Source organism: Ruditapes philippinarum, unplaced genomic scaffold (assembly GCF_026571515.1).
Source record: "Ruditapes philippinarum isolate M1 unplaced genomic scaffold, ASM2657151v2 ctg2420_1_1_1_1, whole genome shotgun sequence".
In the NCBI taxonomy this organism is placed as follows: Eukaryota; Metazoa; Mollusca; class Bivalvia; order Venerida; family Veneridae; genus Ruditapes; species Ruditapes philippinarum.
Window position 1 is genome coordinate 23,515 of NW_026855714.1, and position 20,614 is coordinate 44,128.

The 20,614-nt window shown below is 33.3% G+C and overlaps 1 long non-coding RNA gene across 3 annotated transcripts; it reads right to left on the reverse strand.

Annotated features, from left to right (window-relative positions):
* Positions 1-209: 209 nt before the first annotated feature.
* Positions 210-12,731, reverse strand: LOC132744180 (uncharacterized). Of its 3 annotated transcripts, XR_009627664.1 has the most exons (5): positions 12,321-12,731; positions 8,748-8,863; positions 5,782-5,886; positions 3,515-3,673; positions 210-2,310 (listed from the first exon to the last, which is right to left on the reverse strand). It is a non-coding gene; the product is annotated as an uncharacterized LOC132744180 (long non-coding RNA). The 3 variants fall into 3 exon arrangements; XR_009627665.1 differs by lacking the exons at positions 210-2,310; positions 3,515-3,673 and adding an exon at positions 4,594-5,417; XR_009627666.1 differs by lacking the exons at positions 5,782-5,886; positions 8,748-8,863; positions 12,321-12,731 and adding an exon at positions 4,104-4,216.
* Positions 12,732-20,614: the final 7,883 nt, after the last annotated feature.

A 20,614-nucleotide genomic window follows, 5' to 3' on the forward strand; every position in this document is an offset into this window, starting at 1 on the left:
ACAGCTAATTCCCATGTCTTATAAATGCTTCATCCTTATTAAAAAAAAAACACTTTCGGGCATATAATGCTCCGCCTAGCGGTGCTCTTGTTAATCTTAATTTACACTCCACTTTTCTTGGCATGTTTCAGGACACATTTTGGAATGTTGTTAAAAATAACAAAAACACAGATAAATTGAAACATGTATTTAAACATCGGCAGTACACAATAAAAATATTTTTAAATGAACAGCAGATCTTATTTTTTCTTACTCTCAAAATTGTGCACCAGTGACTTCTTTACAGTCATAGTTAAATCCATGTTGTCTTGTGTTGTCTTGAAGATGGCCAATAATGTAGGAGAAAATAAATGATATTTTAATTCCAACCAAACTGTATTAACTTGTGCTTACCCCTAATCAGTTTCTGATGTATGAAAAGCCATTGTGACTTTTGACCTAACAACCTCCAAGCTAATGCTCAATTACTACTCTAAGCAATGTCCCAGCAACTGTTCAAAAACTTGGGACAATGAGTTTACATGTCACTAAGGCATTGAACTTATAATCAAATGGACTCATCTAAAAACTAATGACAATTAGCATTTTTCCTTCTAAGTTACATAAACCACTGTTTGGTCACAAGTGTTGTTTAGTCCACTTATGAATCAAATATGTACATAGATAACAAAATGACCACTTTACAAAATTTCAATAATTTGACGTTGACCTTTTTTAAGACAATATTAGCAGTAATAAGTGAAAATAAAATAATTTGACCTTCAATATCAAGGTCATACATATGTCAAGGTGAATTTGAATTTGATATATATGAAAGTCGTTGAGTTTGGAAATGAAGTTACTCCATTTATAGGTAACAAAGTTATAGCCAGTTACTGAAAAAAAACAACAAGAGAATTTCATTAATTTGACCTTAACATTCAATAGCAAGTTAAGGTTAAGGTCACATCTAAATTATTCAATATGTTTGTTGGTGGCAAGTTTAAATCAAATCAATATATAAATAACAACATTATGACAATTTAACAAAAATTCAATATTTGACCTCGCAAGTCAATGTCATATAAGTTCAAGGTAAAGATCAGTTCAACCTTCCTGAAAGCCTAATCCAAAATGTTATTTTGTCAAAGTATGAAGATAATCCATTTATCAATTACCAAGTTATAGTCATTTATAGCAAAAAAAAAGCAGTGAAAATTCAATAATTTAACCTTCAATGTCAAGGTCATAAAAGAGTCAAGGTCAATTGAGTTAGGTAAACATGAAGGATGTTCTGTTATAAAATAGAGTCATTCAATTATAACAAAGTTATTACCTATTACAGCACAAGAATGAATATTTCAATAATTAGACCTTCAAGGCCAAGGTCATTTATGAGTGAAAGTCAAGGCCTGTCTGGTTAATTTAAAGGTCTATCCTAAAAGAGTATTATGCTCAAGTTTAAAGGCAATCTATTCAAAAATAAAGTTAGAGCCACTAATAGCAATGACAAGCAAATCCAAAATTTAGACATTTAACCTTGAAGGTCAATGTCATTAATGAATGAAGGCCAAAGTTAGTCATGTCTTCTTAAAGGTCTTGTTGCAAGGGTTGTGGTGACCAAGTGTGTAGACAAAACAGTAAGAACTTATGAACAAGGTTTAAGTTAGCAAATGGCAATGCTTAAGTGACTGTAACTTCTATTTCTTTAAAAAAAATAAAAGAAAGAAAAGTTGAGCTAAAAATGAATGACATGCATGTATATCAAAAGGTATAATTGAATAATACTTTTAACTTTGTTTACCACATTAAAGCTCATGACAGCACTTATAGTTTGATAGATTGGATAATATTTTGCACATATATTAAAAGTAGTGTCATTTTTTTCTGACAAAATGTTACAAACCTTGAGTCATGACAAATGAATCAAGATAATTTTGAAACAAGATAGATACAGCTCTATATCTAAAAAAATCTTTCATAAAATTATCATGAATACCAAGTATTCAATGTAAGCTTAAATATGTTTGAATAATATGGCAAACAGTGTAACAGATTATTTATCATTCTTGTCCATTAAAAGTCAATCAAATCTTGATTTATGTTCCTCATGAATGGCTCAGGTAGGCTATGGGCTAACTTTGGCTAAATGTTTTGAAAGTCTGTGGGGGTCATCTTCTTCTAACTTTCTTTTTTATATATCCCCTTTTTGTCATTAATTCTCATGGTTATAGTATCATGTAAAATGGTATCCATATAATGATACTTTTTCTTCTTCTTTAATTCATAGACAGACCATCTACAACTGTTTTGTTCCAGATTCGCTGAAGTCTAAAATGAGAAATTCACAAGCCTATTATAACAAAAGTCATTAGTGTATACAATTCTCAAAATGCAGTACATGTAATTAGGTCTTCTGTTGAAATCCAAAATTTGTAAGTCAAGTTATTCAGAGACTGCAAAATCTCTTTTGGTTGAAAATAACATTATATAGGCAAGGAAAAGCACCATATTTTGGAAGACCAAGGCAAAATTAAGGATTATGTGACTCCAAGACTTCCACTTTCAAAAGCCATAGTTGATAAACTGCAGGATGTAAGAACTGACTTGATTAGATTATATTTTTAAAAGACCATGAAAATATGCATGTATTCACTACTACTCATCTGCATAGTGATCACACTTTTCATAAGATATCATTTTATTCATAGAGACAGGACTATTTAATAGTAAGATATGCAGCATTTATATTTATATGCAAAAATGAAGGAAATGTTGAGAATCTATAGGCACAAGGAAGATAAAGCACAACTTCATTAACAGATTTTGATCATTTTTGCCTCTTTATATGTTTTTATGAATAAAACATGAGGGCCATTATGGCCCTAGATTGCTCCCCTTACCCATTAACCGCATCCAAGCAATGTCTTAGACAAGCATCCTGGCCAAGTTTGATGACAATTGAGTCAAAAATGAGACCTCTAGTGTGTTAAAAAGGTTTTTCCATATTTGGGCAGTGAGACCTAGTTTTTGACCGTAGACAATCCATATTCGAACTTGACCTAGAAGTCACCAAAACAACCTTCCTGACAAATTTCCAGAATATTTGGATCAATACTGCAGCAACTAGAGTGTTAACAAGATTTTTCTATTATTAGCTCCTGTGACCTAGTTTTTGACCCAAGATGGCCCATCTGTATTTTATTTAGACAAACATTCTGACAAATTTTGATGATGATCCAATCAAAACTGTGACTGCTAGACTGTTAACAACCCAATTGTTGATGATGCAAGGCAACGGAAGCCGGACATGGCCCCATCACTATACCTCACCTTGACCACTTTGTGGTCAGGTAAGCTAAAAGGAACTGAATTATTTTCATTGAAATAAGCAAAGAATTATGTTAGGTCCAAATCAGACTGTGTACAACTATGTTGAACATATTATAATTCAAATCAATTCACTTTATTACCACAAACTGTGGCACCTTTTTTCATTTTGAAAAATTGTGAAACGTTAGATGTTGGAGTTTACCTTACAGATCCCTCCTTGTTGGTGATGTGTGATCTATTTGCATGACTGTATACTATGATAAGAAGATTGCCCATTCTTTATACAGGTGGTGTGTATGCAAATCTTTTGGCACAATACATCAAAATGTGCTGGTGAAACCCCTCCATGCCAGCTGTGCTTCTAAAAATGAGTGCAAATAATGAAAATGATATTATCATCAAAGCTTTTTAGTAAGATAAATCCTTTAAACATTAACATATATAATTAAATTACAAATGTAGGTCCATTTGTGTCTCGATATAAAGATGCTGTCAACATTTAACATTCTATAAGTAATAGACATTATGAACTTTGTATTAATCAGGACATATTATAACTCCTTTTTATTTAGGAAAATAAATCCATATAAAAATTTCACTTCAAACTGCAAGCATATCTTAACAAAGACATGCATATCTCCCTTGCAGAATAAATGGCTCCAACTTTGGAGCCATTGGCTCCAACATTTTCTGATTGGCTAATCTGGTGGTGCAAACTAAAACTGATCCAGATAGAACCCTATAGACAATATTAATATTAATTTATTTCATTGTACCGGGTGAGAACATACCTCAAGTTGAGATAGTATAATTATCATCTTATTCAGAAAACTTTTATCCATCAAAACACCAGCCAGATCTTTCAGGCCATGTGCATGTTGTTTCCTTGCAGCCATGGTTTGTTATCCCCCGCCGCCTTTTATAGAAATAGTCTCCGTCCGTCCGACCTTCCGTCCGACATTTTTGTCCGGAGCATATCTCTAAAAGTATTTGAGTTATCAACTTGAAACTTCATAGGTGGATAGATCTCATTGAGGAGGAGTGCAGTGCACAAGAATGATAACTCTACCCTGCATAATTTTTGAGTTATTGCCCTTTGTTATTTTTCAAAATTGATTTTTGTCCAGAGCATAACTCCAAAAGCCTATGAGATATCAACATGAAACTTCATAGGTGCATATATCTCACTCAGGAGGTGTGCAGTGCACAAGAATGATAACTCTACCTTTCATAATTTTTGAGTTATTGCCCTTTGTTATTTTTCATACTTAATTTTTCATCTGAGTGGAGCAAAACTCAAAAAGTTTTTGAGATATCAACATGAAATGTCATAGTTGGATAGATTTTATTGAGGAGGAATGTTGTGCGCAAGAATGATAACTCTTCCCTATACAATTTTTGAGTTATTGCCCTTTGTTCTTTTTCATGCTATTTTGTCCAGAGGATATCTCAAAAAGTATTTGAGGTATCAACTTGAAACTTCATAGGTGGATGGATCTCATTGAGGAGGAGTGCATTGCACAAGAATGATAACTCTACCTTTTATAATTTTTGAGTTATTGCCCTTTGTTATTTTTCAAAATTAATTTTTGTCCAGAGCATAACTAAAAAAGCCTTTAAGATATCATTATGAAACTTCATAGGTGCATAGATCTCACTCAGGAGATGTGCAGTGCACAAGAATGATAACTCTACCTTTTATAAGTTTTGAGTTATTGCCCTTTGTTATTTTTCATACTTAATTTTTCAATTCAATTTTTTTCTCAAAAAGTATTTGAGGTATCAACTTGAAACTTCATAGGTGGATAGATTTTACTGAGGAGGGATGCAGCACACAAGAATGATAACCTACCCTGCATTATTTTTCAGTTATTGCCCTTTGTTATTTTCAACCATCAGTATTCACATAGGTTTCAAATCTGTAATCACTATAGCCATCAGTTTTCATTACCAAAAGACCTCTTAAAATGGAATTATTCTGCTCTACTACATATACATTCTTCCAATGAGCAAACACATTCGGCGGGGGATGGCCATGTTGACATGGCTCTTGTTCTGATTTCTAATGGACCATGATTGTACTAGGCATTGGTGTACTCCACAATCTGAAAACAGAATGTGACAGAATCCATTCATGCTAATTAACTATATGATTTAGACACTAAAAGATATTATACCCTGTAATAAAATATCAAGACAAATAAGCATGCATTAAACAATGACAACAAGTTTTATGAAACATTACTAGGCATTTCACAATTATTTTACAAATAAAATGCTTACCATAAACCTATGAAGTATTCCACATTATGCAACAAAACATCTTGCATGCATTAATTTTCTTGCAACAAATGACAATTATGTATTGCTATCTAGAATTTTATTTAAATATTTCTTGAGCAACAGAAAAATCATATAAAAATATCAAAAATTCAAACAAAATCAAATATAAAATAAATGTTTACTTACCATGAATTGTTTCTAGTTTGTGGCAGTTTTACAACTAAACCAGAAATGAATTGCTATGTCACAATTCCACTTCAAAAGGATTTTATGGGCTTTCTTTAGTGCTACCTGAAGATTAAACCATATCTTGCTTAAGAAAATAACAATCATGCAATTCCTTTTCATTTTAGCGAAAAATATTCTACTTAAGAATTGTATATAATATTATATTCAGACTACACCAATATAAAAGAAAATGTTTTACTATGTATGACATAAATCAGTCCTTGTTATTTACAATAAGTAAAGTTAACACTAGTCTGTTAAAAAATCTTAGTTTACAATTTTTAGCTCGACTTTTTTATTTTTGAAAAAAAAAGTAGAGGTATTGTTATAGTCGGGTTGGCGTTGCCGTTGCCGTTCCCGTCCGCAAACTTGTACCTGGATCATAACTTTTTTATTTCTTGGTGTATTGTCTTCATACTTGGCCACAACAACCCTTGGGACAAGACCTTTCAGTAGACCACACTAACCTTGACCTTCATCCATAAATGACCTTGACCTTCAAGGTTAAAAGTCCAATTTTTGCTTGTTCATGCTGTTATTGGCTGTTATACTTTGTTATTTTTGAATGGATTGTTGTCAAACTTGAACATAATAATCTTCAAGGATATCCCTTAAAAATAACCAGCCAGACCTTGACCTTCACTCATAAATGACCTTGACTTTGAAGGTCAAATTATTGAAATTTTCATTTTTTTGGCTATTATTGGCTGTAACTTTGTTATTTTTGAATGGATTGTCTTCAAACTTAAACATAATTATCTTCAGGGATATCCCTTAAAAATAACTAGACAGACCTTGACCTTCACTCATAAATGACCTTGACTTTGATGGTCAAATTATTGAAATATTCATTTTTTTGGCTATTATTGGCTGTAACTTTGTTATTTTTGAATGGATTGTCTTGAAACTTGAACATAATAATCTTCAAAGATAACTGTTAAAAATATACCGAAAGACCTTGACCTTCACTCATTAATGACATTGTCTTTGAAGGTCAAATTATTGAAATTTTCATTGTTTTGGCGGTAACTGACTGTAACTTTGCTATTACTGAAGGGATCAACTTCATATTATAACAGAACATTCTTAAGGACCAGACCTTGTTGTTTATCAAACCCAAATTTGCTCGGGCTCTTTAATGACCTTGACCTTGTAGGTTAAATTACTGAATTTTCTCAGATTTGTGCATTAAATGACCATAATTATATATTTATTGGTGTGTGTGTGTGTATATATATATATATATATATATCTATCATCATCATCATCATCATCATCATCATCATCATCATCATCATCATCATCAACAACAACAACAACAACAACGTGTTTCTATTTATAGAATTGCTTAATGTTTCTATTTATAGAATTGCGTAATGTTTCTATTTATAGAATTTTGAGTAATGTTTCTATTTGTAGAATTGCGTAATGTTTCTATTGATAGAATTGCATAATGTTTCTATTTATAGAATTGCGTAATGTTTCTATTTATAGGGTTTCTATTTATAGAATTGCGTAATGTTTCTATTTATAGAAATTGCGTAATGTTTCTATTTTTAGAAATTGCGTAATGTTTCTATTTTTAGAAATTGCGTAATGTTTCTATTTTTAGAAATTGCGTAATGTTTCTATTTATAGAATTGCGTAATGTTTCTATTTATAGAATTGCGTAATGTAATGTTTCTATTTATAGAATTGCGTAATGTTTCTATTTATAGAATTGCGTAATGTTTCTATTTTTAGAAATTGCGTAATGTTTCTATTTTTAGAAATTGCGTAATGTTTCTATTTTTAGAAATTGCGTAATGTTTCTATTTTTAGAAATTGCGTAATGTTTCTATTTATAGAATTGCGTAATGTTTCTATTTATAGAATTGCGTAATGTTTCTATTTTTAGAAATTGCGTAATGTTTCTATTTTTAGAAATTGCGTAATGTTTCTATTTTTAGAAATTGCGTAATGTTTCTATTTATATTGTTTCTATTTATAGAATTGCGTAATGTTTCTATTTATAGAATTGCGTAATGTTTCTATTTATAGGGTTTCTATTTATAGAATTGCGTAATGTTTCTATTTATAGAATTTCGTAATGTTTCTATTTTTAGAAATTGCGTAATGTTTCTATTTTTAGAAATTGCTTAATGTTTCTATTTTTAGAAATTGCGTAATGTTTTTATTTTTAGAAATTGCGTAATGTTTCTATATATAGAATTGCGTAATGTTTCTATTTATAGAATTGCGTAATGTTTCTATTTATAGAATTGCGTAATGTTTCTATTTATAGAATTGCGTAATGTTTCTATTTATAGGGTTTCTATTTTTAGAAATTGCGTAATGTTTCTATTTTTAGAAATTGCGTAATGTTTCTATTTTTAGAAATTGTGTAATGTTTCTATTTTTAGAAATTGCGTTATGTTTCTATTTTTAAAAATTGCATAATATTTCTATTTTTAGAAATTGTGTAATGTTTCTATTTTTAGAAATTACGTAATGTTTCTATTTTTAGAATTGCGTGTTTCTATTCATATATATATACAAAATAGATAAACAAAACTAATGTGACAAGACAGACCAACTAAATTTATAAAAAGGAAATGTTAAGATCTGTTCAAACCTTTCTATGTTTGCGTTTAGAAAAAGTAAAAAGTCGAGGGTTGCCCCCGCCCGGCGGTGGCTCTTGTTGATATAAAGTTATTCAGGATAAGTACAAGTGTTGAAATTTTTGGCCATGTATGTTCAACCTTCAGAATTTCATTATCATAATTCCTTTACTTGTGCAAAATACTTGACCGCTTCACATGCAATATACATTTCTGTAATACAAACCAATGATATTTTCAAATATTTTTAAAACCAAATAATTCATAAAATTATAACCCCTACATATTTATAGTAATTTTGAAAGGTATTGGGTAAATTACAACCTGTCATCACTTAACTCCTTTCCAGACACCTTACTTTCCCCTGCAAATGCATTGAGGTCATCTTTAATGTCCTTGGTATTGTAACACGTGATGATGATGATGTAATTGATCTATTTCTGTAATTGAAAATATAGCATACTAGTACCAAGGCCTAAAATCTTTACTATTCAAAGCCATTCAAATAAGTGAATTGAAGCAATGCTTATTTAAGGAAGAAGGGTTGTCAAATGATTAAGAATCATTTAACGTTTTCAGGACAATCACTTTTTTGATCTTGCTGTTATCTTCCATGATTACTGTTAAAAATGTTGAAATTTTACTGCAGAAATGACTCAAATAATACAAAACAATTGACTTTTTACCTATTTTCCCATTGACTTTTTTTCTTTTTCTACTTTATGTTTTTGAATATTTGTCAACCCTGGATAGTAGTCCAATATATTCAACATTATGGGCTTGTTATAGATTATGTCGGTCAAGTTTGCTTTTGGCTCAAAAGCAAAGATATCTCAAAATCAAAGTGACGTCACATTTATAGATCAACACTTGATAGTTGAACATGCTTTGAAGAAATGCCTGTTCTGCTAGTCAATAGTTCTACATGTAACCCTCTTTGAGTCATGTGTGGCTGGTCTATTACACAGTAGTGTAATTACCATGCCAGTTGTACAGTTTATCTTTCAGTAGTGTAATTACCATGCCAGTTGTACAGTTTATCTTTCAGTAGTGTAATTACCATGCCAGTTGTACAGTTTATCTTTCAGTAGTGTAATTACCATGCCAGTTGTACAGTTTATCTTTCAGTAGTGTAATTACCATGCCAGTTGTACAGTTTATCTTTCCATTTACACTTACAGTAAAAACAATAAATTAAAATTTAAATGTGATGGGTAAATAAGTTTAATAACATTTTCTCAAAATGTAATTATCTTTGTTGCTTAAATAATTTTTATACCCCCAAAAACGAAGTTTGGGGGGGGTATATAGGAGTCACCCAGTGGTCGGTTGGTTGGTCGGTCGGTCGGTCGGTCCAGACGTCCGTTGCATTTTCCTTGTCCGGAGCATAACTTGAAAACTAATGGTTGGAATTCAATATAACTACATACAATGGTCAAGCACATTGAGAGGAAGTGCAGTGCACAAGAACCATAACTCTATCTTGACTAATTACAGAGTTATTGCCCTTTGTTACTTTTCCTTGTCCGGGGCATAACTTGAAAACTACTGGTTGGAATTCAAAACAACTTCATACAATTGTCAAACACAATAAGGGGAAGTGCAGTGCACAAGAACCATAACTCTATCTAAAGTAATTACAGAGTTATTGCCCTTTGTTGCTTTTTCTATTGTTTTTTTTTTGTCCGTTGCATTTTCCTTGTCCGGATCATAACTTGAAGACTAATGGTTGGAATTCAATATAACTACATACAATGGTCAAGCACATTGAGAGGAAGTGCAGTGCACAAGAACCATAACTCTATCTTGACTAATTACAGAGTTATTGCCCTTTGTTACTTTTCCTTGTCCGGGGCATAACTTGAAAACTACTGGTTGGAATTCAAAACAACTTCATACAATTGTCAAACACAATAAGGGGAAGTGCAGTGCACAAGAACCATAACTCTATCTAAAGTAATTACAGACTAATTGCCCTTTGTTACTTTCTATTGTTTTTTTTTTTTGTCCGTTGCATTTTCCTTGTCCGGAGCATAACTTGAAGACTAATGGTTGGAATTCAATATAACTACATACAATGGTCAAGCACATTGAGAGGAAGTGCAGTGCACAAGAACCATAACTCTATCTTGACTAATTACAGAGTTATTGCCCTTTGTTACTTTTCCTTGTCCGGGGCATTAACTTGAAAACTACTGGTTGGAATTCAAAAACAACTTCATACAATTGTCAAACACAATAAGGGGAAGTGCAGTGCACAAGAACCATAACTCTATCTAAAGTAATTACAGAGTTATTGGCCTTTGTTGCTTTTCAATTGCCTTCCTTTTTTTGTCCGGAGCATAACTTGAAGACTAATGGTTTGGATTCAATATAACTACATACAATGGTCAAGCACACATTGAGAGGAAGTGCAGTGGCATAAAAACAATAACTCTATCTAAAGTAATTACAGAGTTATTGTCCTTTATTACTTTTTCCATTGCTTTTTTTTGTCCGGACCATAACTTGAAGACTAATTGTTGGAATTCATTATAACTTCATACAATGGTCCAGCACATTGAGAGGAAGTGCAGTGCACAAGAACCATAACTCCATTTTGACTTATTACAGAGTTACTGCCCTTTTTTTTCTTTTCCTTGTCCAGAGCATGACTTTAAAACTACTGGTTGGAATTCAAAAACAACTTCATACAATGGTCAAGCACAATAAGTGGAAGTGCAGTGCACAAGAACCATAACTCCATCTTCACTAAATACAGAGTTATTGCCCTTTGTTACTTTTCCATTGCTTTCTTTTGTCCGGACCATAACTTGAAGACTTATTGTTGGAATTCATTTATAACTTCATACAATGGTCAAGCACATTGAGAGGAAGTGCAGTGCATACGAACCATAACTCCATCTTGACTAATTACAGAGTTACTGCCCTTTGTTACTTTTTCCTTGTCCAGAGCATGACTTGAAAACTACTGGTTGGAATTCAAAACAACTTCATACAATGGTCAAGCAAAATAAGGGGAAGTGCAGTGCACAAGAACCATAACTCCATCTTGACTAATTACAGAGTTATTGCCCTTTGTTACTTTTCCTTGTCCAGAGCATAACTTGAAAACTACTGTTTGGAATTCAGTACAACTTCATACAGTTGTCAAGGACATTCAAAGGAAGTGCAGTGCACAAGAGCCATAACTCCATTTTGACAAAATACAGAGTTACTGCCCTTTTATACTTTTCCTTGTCCGGAGCATAACTTAAAACGTACTAGTTGGAATTCAAAACAACTTCATTCAATGGTCAAGCACAATAAGAGGAAGTGCAGTGCACAAGAACTATAACTCTATCTTCAGTATTTATAGAGTTATTGCCCTTTGTTCTTTTTCTTTGTCTTTCTGGACTTATTACAGAGTAATTCAATTAAACTTCATCAATGGCCATTTAACCACATTGAAAGGAAATGCAACATACATGAACCACAATTATCTTTAATTGCCCACAACCATAACTCTATGTTTCAATTCTTTTACAAGGTATTCTGTTACTAGTAACATCCTCATTTCCGAAGCAGACTTGTGGGGGTATTAATCACATTTAGTGATAGTTCTAGTTAAAAGATAGTGTTTGGAGATATTAAACGATATTACAATGATAATAACATGCACAATAAATTCGGAATGGATCAGGCTCAGCCGATCTTTTAGTAAGGGTACGAAAATTACAGTAAACGAAAATTTAACTCACAGACGTGGATCTGCAAGCTAAGTTTCTTTATCATATGTCAATACAATTCTAAAAAATTAAACACAATATCTATGTTTATATATTCATAGGTGAAATTATTCTTATAAGTTAGACCAAGAAAAAATTAAACGCAAACAAAAATGAAATCAGTATTCACCTGTCAATCAGAAAATGTTACAACTTCACAGTCGCTTTTGGCTTTAATTTCCCTTTTTAGAAATTTTCACCGCCTTGATTCACTACCGATGTATATCCTTCATTGAATGAAATCACGGTTTCTTTCCACTTTTCCTTTCCGAATCTGAAATCTTCTTTCTCTTGTAAGCCTATACGTTTCACACCTTTCGTCTTGTCTGCCATTATTTTGGTTTGACATATATCAATCACGTGACTCCGATCCGAACATTTACGGAAATAATCGAAGGGCTTCCCGCCAAAATATAAATCTTATTTGACTAACCCAGTCAAATAAGAAATTGTAATTTTTAGAATGGCCAGAAATGTTACGGGGAGGGTTTCTAAGTTGGAAAACTTTGTCAATACTAGTTAAATTATGCATTTGATAACAATAAGGTGTTAATTTGACAATTTATTTTGATGAATTTGAACAGGAATATAACTTTAACTATTTGTGAAGTATTAAGGCATGACATTCAGTATTTATGTAAATATCTCTTCTCGTGTTATGATTTCTAAAATTATACATGTACACATGTGCTATTGACCTCAATAAATGTAAGTGAAAATGGAACAATAATTATGGTAATTTATAATCCATGGTGCTAGTAATACTTAATTATCTTTATCAAATTGTTAGCTAAGCAAGAAGCTTACGTAATTTAAAAATTACCTAACCTCACAATATTATCAATTTAAACTTGAAAATCTACTCAAAATGAGTTCCCAAACAGTAATTTTTGAATCATGAAAATGATTCATGTTGAAAAATAACACAAGAAAAAACTGATTTGACTCATGATAGTTTTGGCCAAACAGTCTGCCACGTGAAATTCTGACCTTCCTGAGATCCCTGCTGTTTGTTGTTGTTTTTTGTTGTTGTTTTTTTTATAACATTTTACAAGATTTAATTTTACAACTAAACCTGTGTATAGAGCCACTCATGTGAACAGAAAGAAGTTTTTGTAGAAAGGGGTGTTCTAATATGATAAACCACAGATGCTTGGGGGTTAGATCCTGCCCCCAACATGATACCCCTGAGTAAACACTATCAAAAAATATTTTAATATTTAAACAATAATGGGATATCTGTTATGACTATAATACTGGTTTTCGAAAAATATTTACATATATGAAAAAAAAATACTGTTTACCATCATGTATTGAGGCTTGATTCGGGGCAGGCGAATTGGTTGGGCCAAATTTTCATAAGTTTTCTCAGCAACTACTTATCAGAGCCTCATGATATTTAGTATACAGCATTAACACATTGTCCCATACCATGGGATTCGATTTCAGGTCTGTCGCTCATCCACTTCATGTTTACTGACTTAGTTAAATTCATAATAATGGTCAATGGTAGAAATTTTTCGAAACAATTTTCTCAGCAACTACTTAACACAGCCTCTTGATATTTGGTATACAACATATTAACATGTAGTCACATACCATGGGATATAATTTCAGGTATGTGGCTCATCCACTTCTTGTTTGCTGACTTAGTTAAATTTTTATGCCCCCACAATGTGGGAGCATATAGCGTTGCACTTGTCCGTCCGTCCGTCAGTCCGTCCGTACATCCCGAAATCTTGTGAACGCAACTCCTCTTAAACCGCATGGCAGATTTTGCTTAAACTTACAGGGATGAACAACCTTTATGTGTAGATGGTAGTAAAGGAAGGAATTTTTGCTGTGACCAAATTTAACAGAATTATGGCCCTTTGTTGATTTTTTCACTATATACTATGTAGAAATTTTGTGAACGCAACTCCTCTTAAACCGGATGGCAGATTTTGCTTAAACTTACAGGGATGAACAACCTTAATGTGTAGATGGTAGTAAAGGAAGGAATTTTTGCCGCGACCAAATTTAACAGAATTATGGCCCTTTGTTGATTTTTTCACTATATACTATGTAGAAATTTTGTGAACGCAACTCCTCTTAAACCGGATGGCAGATTTTGCTTAAACTTACAGGGATGAACAACCTTAATGTGTAGATGGTAGTAAAGGAAGGAATTTTTGCTGCGACCAAATTTAACAGAATTATGGCCCTTTGTTGATTTTTTCACTATATACTATGTAGAAATTTTGTGAACGCAACTCCTCTTAAACCGGATGGCAGATTTTGCTTAAACTTACAGGGATGAACAACCTTAATGTGTAGATGGTAGTAAAGGAAGGAATTTTTGCTGCGACCAAATTTAACAGAATTATGGCCCTTTGTTGATTTTTAGTTTTCAACTTGTGGCACATGTAGTCCAAAAAATATTTGACCTAGAGTCATAAGATTGACAGAACAGTGGCGTGTGGGGGCATCCGTGTCCTATGGACACATTTCTAGTTGGCATTAATTGTAAATGGAAGGAAATTTCCGTAACAGTTTTCTCAGCAACTACATATCACAGCCTCTTGATATTTGGTATTGTGACTGCATTAATACGGGGTCCCAAGTTTAAGTCTATCGCTTATCCACTTCCTGTTTACCGACTTTAAGTTAAATATTCGACATTGATGGTCAATGGTAGGAAATTTTTGTAACATCACAGCCTCATGAGTCATGTTATTTGGTATACAAATAATGCAACCCGGCCTTTTTTGTCTTTGACCCATTTTTATTGTTCAAAGTATTATCCAAAATTGTACTTCGTCTTGTTAATTATGATGTCATTGTTAAAATATTCATGATGTAAACACGTTACAGGGAGTGTATTTTTTAGTTAAAGAAAAGAAAAAATAGGTATTTCTATACACTTGTTTGCATTCCTGTTGCTGTTGGCCAAAAATACTTTACATTTGACACTAACCTTTAAATGACATTAAAGAATTTTATAAACCTGTTGCTTGTTTTTAAAAAAAAAAATACTTTTAAAATCTATTCCTTAAGGTGAGCGATATAGTGCCATCATGGTCCTCTTGTTTACTGTTACTTCTTTATTTCTTAAGGGATCAACCTCATACTTCAAATGTACCATATGTACCTTATCATCATCCACATCTTATGTGACAAGGTTCATAACTCTAGCACCAATATTTTCAGATTTATCTCCCCTTGAACTTAGAATTTTCCTTAAAAAATATTATTTTTTACTGTTACTTCTTTATTTCTAAAGGGATCAACTTCATACTTCAAATATATGTACCTTATCATCATCTACATCTTATGTGACAAGGTTCATAACTCTAGCACCAATATTAATATTGCAAGAATTATCTCCCCATTAACTTAGAATATTTTACTTGAAAAATGTTATTTTTTACTATAACTTTTTTAGTTTTAAAGGTATCAACCTCAAACTTCAAATACTTATTCCTTATCATCAATTACATTTTATGTGACAATGTTCATAACTCTTGAAGCAATATTTACAGATTTATCTCTCTTTGAACTTATGATTTTCTTTAAGAAATATTATAACTTCTTTACTTTTTAAGGTATCTACTTCAAACTTCAAATATATATTTCTTATCATTACACACATGTTGTGTGACAAGGTTCATAACTCTAGCATGACTATTTCTAGAATTATTCCCCTTGAACTTGGAATTTATGTTAACAAATGTTATATTTTTGCTATAAGTTAATACATAATTATACATAATTGATTTTTCTTTCATAGTTTTGTCCTCCTTACTGCGTCCAGTATTTTATTAGTCGAGCTTCGCTGTCTCCTGTGACAGCTCTTGTTACTGTACTCCCAGTCTTTTCAATAATTTCGTACCCAGATAACAGTTACAGACAATTTTCTCTTTGAGACCATTACTTTTTATGCTCCCCGAAAAAATTTCGGGGGAGCATATAGTCGCCGCCTTGTCCGTCCGTCCGTCCGTCTTTCCGTCTGTCCGTCCCCTTTTCTTGTCCGGGACATAACTTTGAAACAACAAGAGGTATCAACATGAAACTTTGTAGGTAGATAGATCTCATTGAGTAGGTGTGCAGTGCACAAGAACCGTAACTCTGCCTTGCCTAATTTTTGAATTATTCCCCTTTGTTTATTTTTACACTTTGAACTTTGTCCGGGACATAACTCTAAAAGTATAAGAGGTATCAACATGAAACTTTGTAGGTAGATAGATCTCATTGAGTAGAAGTGCAGTGCACAAGAACCATTACTCTGCCTTGCCTAATTTTTGAATTATCCCCCTTTGTTTATTTTACACTTTGAACTTTGTCCGGGACATAACTCTAAAAGTATAAGAGGTATCAACATGAAACTTTGTAGGTAGATAGATCTCATTGAGTAGGTGTGCAGGGCTCATTGAGTAGGTGTGCAGGGCACAAAAACCGTAACTCTGCCTTGCCTAATTTTTGAATTATCCCCCTTTGTTTATTTTACACTTTGAAATTTGTCTGGGACATAACTCTAAAAGTATAAGAGGTATCAACATGAAACTTTGTAGTTAGATAGATCTCATTGAGTAGGTGTGCAGTGCACAAGAACCGTAACTCTGCCTTGCCTAATTTTTGAACTATCCCCCTTTGTTTATTTTACACTTTGAACTTTGTCCGGGACATAACTCTAAAAGTATAAGAGGTATCAACATGAAACTTTGTAGGTAGATAGATCTCATTGAGTAGGTGTGCAGTGCACAAGAACCGTAACTGCCTTGCCTAATTTTTGAATTATCCCCCTTTGTGTATTTTACACTTTGAACTTTGTCCGGGACATAACTCTAAAAGTATAAGAGGTATCAACATGAAACTTTGTAGGTAGATAGATCTCATTGAGAAGGTGTGCAGTGCACAAGAACCGTAACTCTGCCTTGCCTAATTTTTGAATTATTCCCCTTTGTTTATTTTTACACTTTGAACTTTGTCCGGGACATAACTCTAAAAGTATAAGAGGTATCAACATGAAACTTTGTAGGTAGATAGATCTCATTGAGTAGGTGTGCAGTGCACAAGAACCGTAACTCTGCCTTGCCTAATTTTTGAATTACCCCCCTTTGTTTATTTTACACTTTGAAATTTGTCCGGGACATAACTCTAACAGTATAAGAGGTATCAACATGAAACTTTGTAGGTAGATAGATCTCATTGAGTAGAAGTGCATTGCATAAGAACCATAACACTGCCTTGCCTAATTTTTGAATTATCCCCCTTTGTTTATTTTACTTTTTGAACTTTGTCCGGGACATAACTCTAAAAGTATAAGAGGTATCAACATGAAACTTTGTAGGTAGATAGATCTCATTGAGTAGATGTGAAGTGCACAAGAACCGTAACTCTGCCTTGCCTAATTTTTGAATTATCCCCCTTTGTTTATTTTACACTTTGAAATTTGTCTGGGACATAACTCTAAAAGTATAAGAGGTATCAACATGAAACTTTGTAGTAAGATAGATCTCATTGAGTAGGTGTGCAGCGCACAAGAACCGTAACTCTGCCTTGCCTAATTTTTGAATTATCCCCCTTTGTTTATTTTACACTTTGAACTTTGTACGGGACATAACTCTAAAAGTATAAGAGGTATCAACATGAAACTTTGTAGGTAGATAGATCTCACTGAGTAGGTGTGCAGTGCACAAGAACCATAACTGCCTTGCCTAATTTTTGAATTATCCCCCTTTGTTTATTTTACACTTTGAAATTTGTCCTGGACATAACTCTAAAAGTATAAGAGGTATCAACATGAAACTTTGTAGGTAGATAGATCTCATTGAGTAGGTGTGCAGTGCACAAGAACCGTAACTCTGCCTTGTCTAATTTTTGAATTATCCCCCTTTGTTTATTTTACACTTTGAACTTTGTCCGGGACATAACTCTAAAAGTATAAGAGGTATCAACATGAAACTTTGTAGGTAGATAGATCTCATTGAGTAGGTGTGCAGTGCACAAGAACCTTAACTCTGCCTTGCCTAATTTTTGAATTATCCCCCTTTGTTTATTTTTACACTTTGAACTTTGTCCGGGACATAACTCTTAATGTATAAGAGATATCAACATGAAACTTTGTAGGTAGATAGATCTCATTGAGTAAGTTTGCAGTGCACAAGAACTGTAACACTGTCTTGCCTACTTTTGGAGTTATTGCCCTTTGTTCATTTTGACACTTTGAACTTTGTCTGGGACATTACTCTAAAATTATAAGAGATATCAACATGAAACTTTGTAGATAGATAGGTCTCATTGGGTGGAAGTGCAGTGCTTAAGAATCATTACTCTGCCTTGCCTTATTTTGAAGTAATTGCCCTTTGTTTATTTTTACTTTTTGACTTTTGTCCTGGACATTACTTTAAAACTATTAGAGATATCAACATGAAACTTTGTAGGTAGCTAGATATAATTGGATAGAACTGCAATGCTTAAAGAACCTAAACAAAGCCTGGTCTAATTTTGGAGTTATTGCCCTTTGTTCATTTTTTTTATACTTTCCTGTGTCCAGAACCTTCTCGGGGAGCATCACCCGGTTCAACCGGTTCTTGTTTAGCTCACCTGTCACAAAGTGACAGGGTGAGCTTTTGTGATCGCTTTTCGTCCGGCGTCCGGCCTTCGTCCGGCGTCCGACCGTTGTCCGTTCGTAAACTTTTACTTTAAATGACATCTCCTCATAAACCACTAAGCCAATTTCATCCAAACTTCACAGGAATGTTCCTTTGGTGGTCACCTTTAAAAATTGTACAAAGAATTTAATTCCATGCAGAACTCTGGTTGCCATGGCAACCGTAAGAAAAAACTTTAAATATCTTCTTTTAAAAAACCCTAAGAGCTAGAGCTTAGATATTTGGCATGAAACATCTTCTAATGAGTGTCTACTAAGCTTGTTCAAATAAAAGCCCTGGGGTCAAAATTGGCCCCGCCCCAGGGGGTCTTTGATTTTCCCTATATGCATATACTAAAAACTTAAAATATCTTCTTTTAAAGAACCCAAATAGCTAGAGATAAGATATTTAGCATGAAACATCTTCTAATGAGTGTCTACAAAGTTTGTTCAAATAAAAGCCCTGGGGTCAAGATTGGCCCCGCCCCAGGGGTCATTGATTTTCCTTATATGTGTATAGCAAAAACTTAAAAAATCTTCTTTGAAAAAACCCAAATAGCTAGAGTTTAGATATTAAGCATGAAACATCTTCTAGTAAGTGTCTACCAAGTTTGTTCAAATAAAAGCCCTGGGGTCAAAATTGGCCCCCGCCCCAGGGGGTCTTTCATTTTCCCTATATGCATATAGTAAAAACTTAAAAAATCTTCTTTTAAAGAACCCAAATAGCTAGAGCTAAGATATTTAGCATGAAAAATCTTCTAATGAGTGTGTACCAAGTTTGTTCAAATAAAAGCCCTTGGGTCAAAATTGGCCCCGCCCCAGGGGGTCTTTGATTTTCCCTATATGCATATAGTAAAAACTTAAAATATCTTCTTTTAAAGAACCCAAAGAGCTAGAGCTAAGATATTTAGCATGAAACATGTTCTAATTGGTGTCTACCAAGTTTGTTCAAATAAAAGCCCTGGGGTCAAAATTGGCCCCGCCCCAGGTGTTATTGATTTTCCTTATATTTGTATAGCAAAAACTTAAAAATCTTCTTTGAAAAAACCCAAATAGGATTATAGCTAGAGTTTAAATATTAAGCATGAAACATCTTCAAGTAATTGTCTACAAAGTTTGTTCAAATAAAAGCCCGGGGGTCAAAATTGGCCCCGCCCCAGTGGTGTCATTGGTTTTAACTATATGTGTATCATTGATTTTCCTTACATGTGTATAGCAAAAACTTAAAAAATCTTCTTTTAAAAAAAACCCAATGAGCTAGAGCTTAGATGTTTAGCATGAAACATCTTCTTATGGGTGTCTACCAAGTTTGTTCAAATAAAAGCATTTGGGTTAAAATTGGCCCTGCGGGGGGGGGGGGGGCTATGGGGGGCGGAAAGATCGTTGTTTCTCATTATATGTGTGTTAGTAAAAACTTAACATCGTGAAACATCTTCTAATGGGCGTCTTCCAAGTTTGTTCAAATAAAAGCCTTGGGGTTTAAACTGGCTCCGCTCCGGGTGCCTTTATACAGGTGAGCGACCTCATGGCCCTCTTGTTTAAGTAAAGATATAAATCTTTCTTGTTTATTTTTATACCCCCGAAACGAAGTTTGGGGGGGTATATAGGAGTCTGACCCGGTGGTCGGTCGGTCCAGCTGTCTGTTGCATTTTCCTTGTCCGAAGCATAACTTGAAGACTAATGGTTGGAATTCAATATAACTTCATACAATGGTCAAGCAGTGCAGTGCACAAGAACCATAACTCCATCTTGACTAATTACAGAGTTATTGCCCTAAATTTGTTACTTTTCCT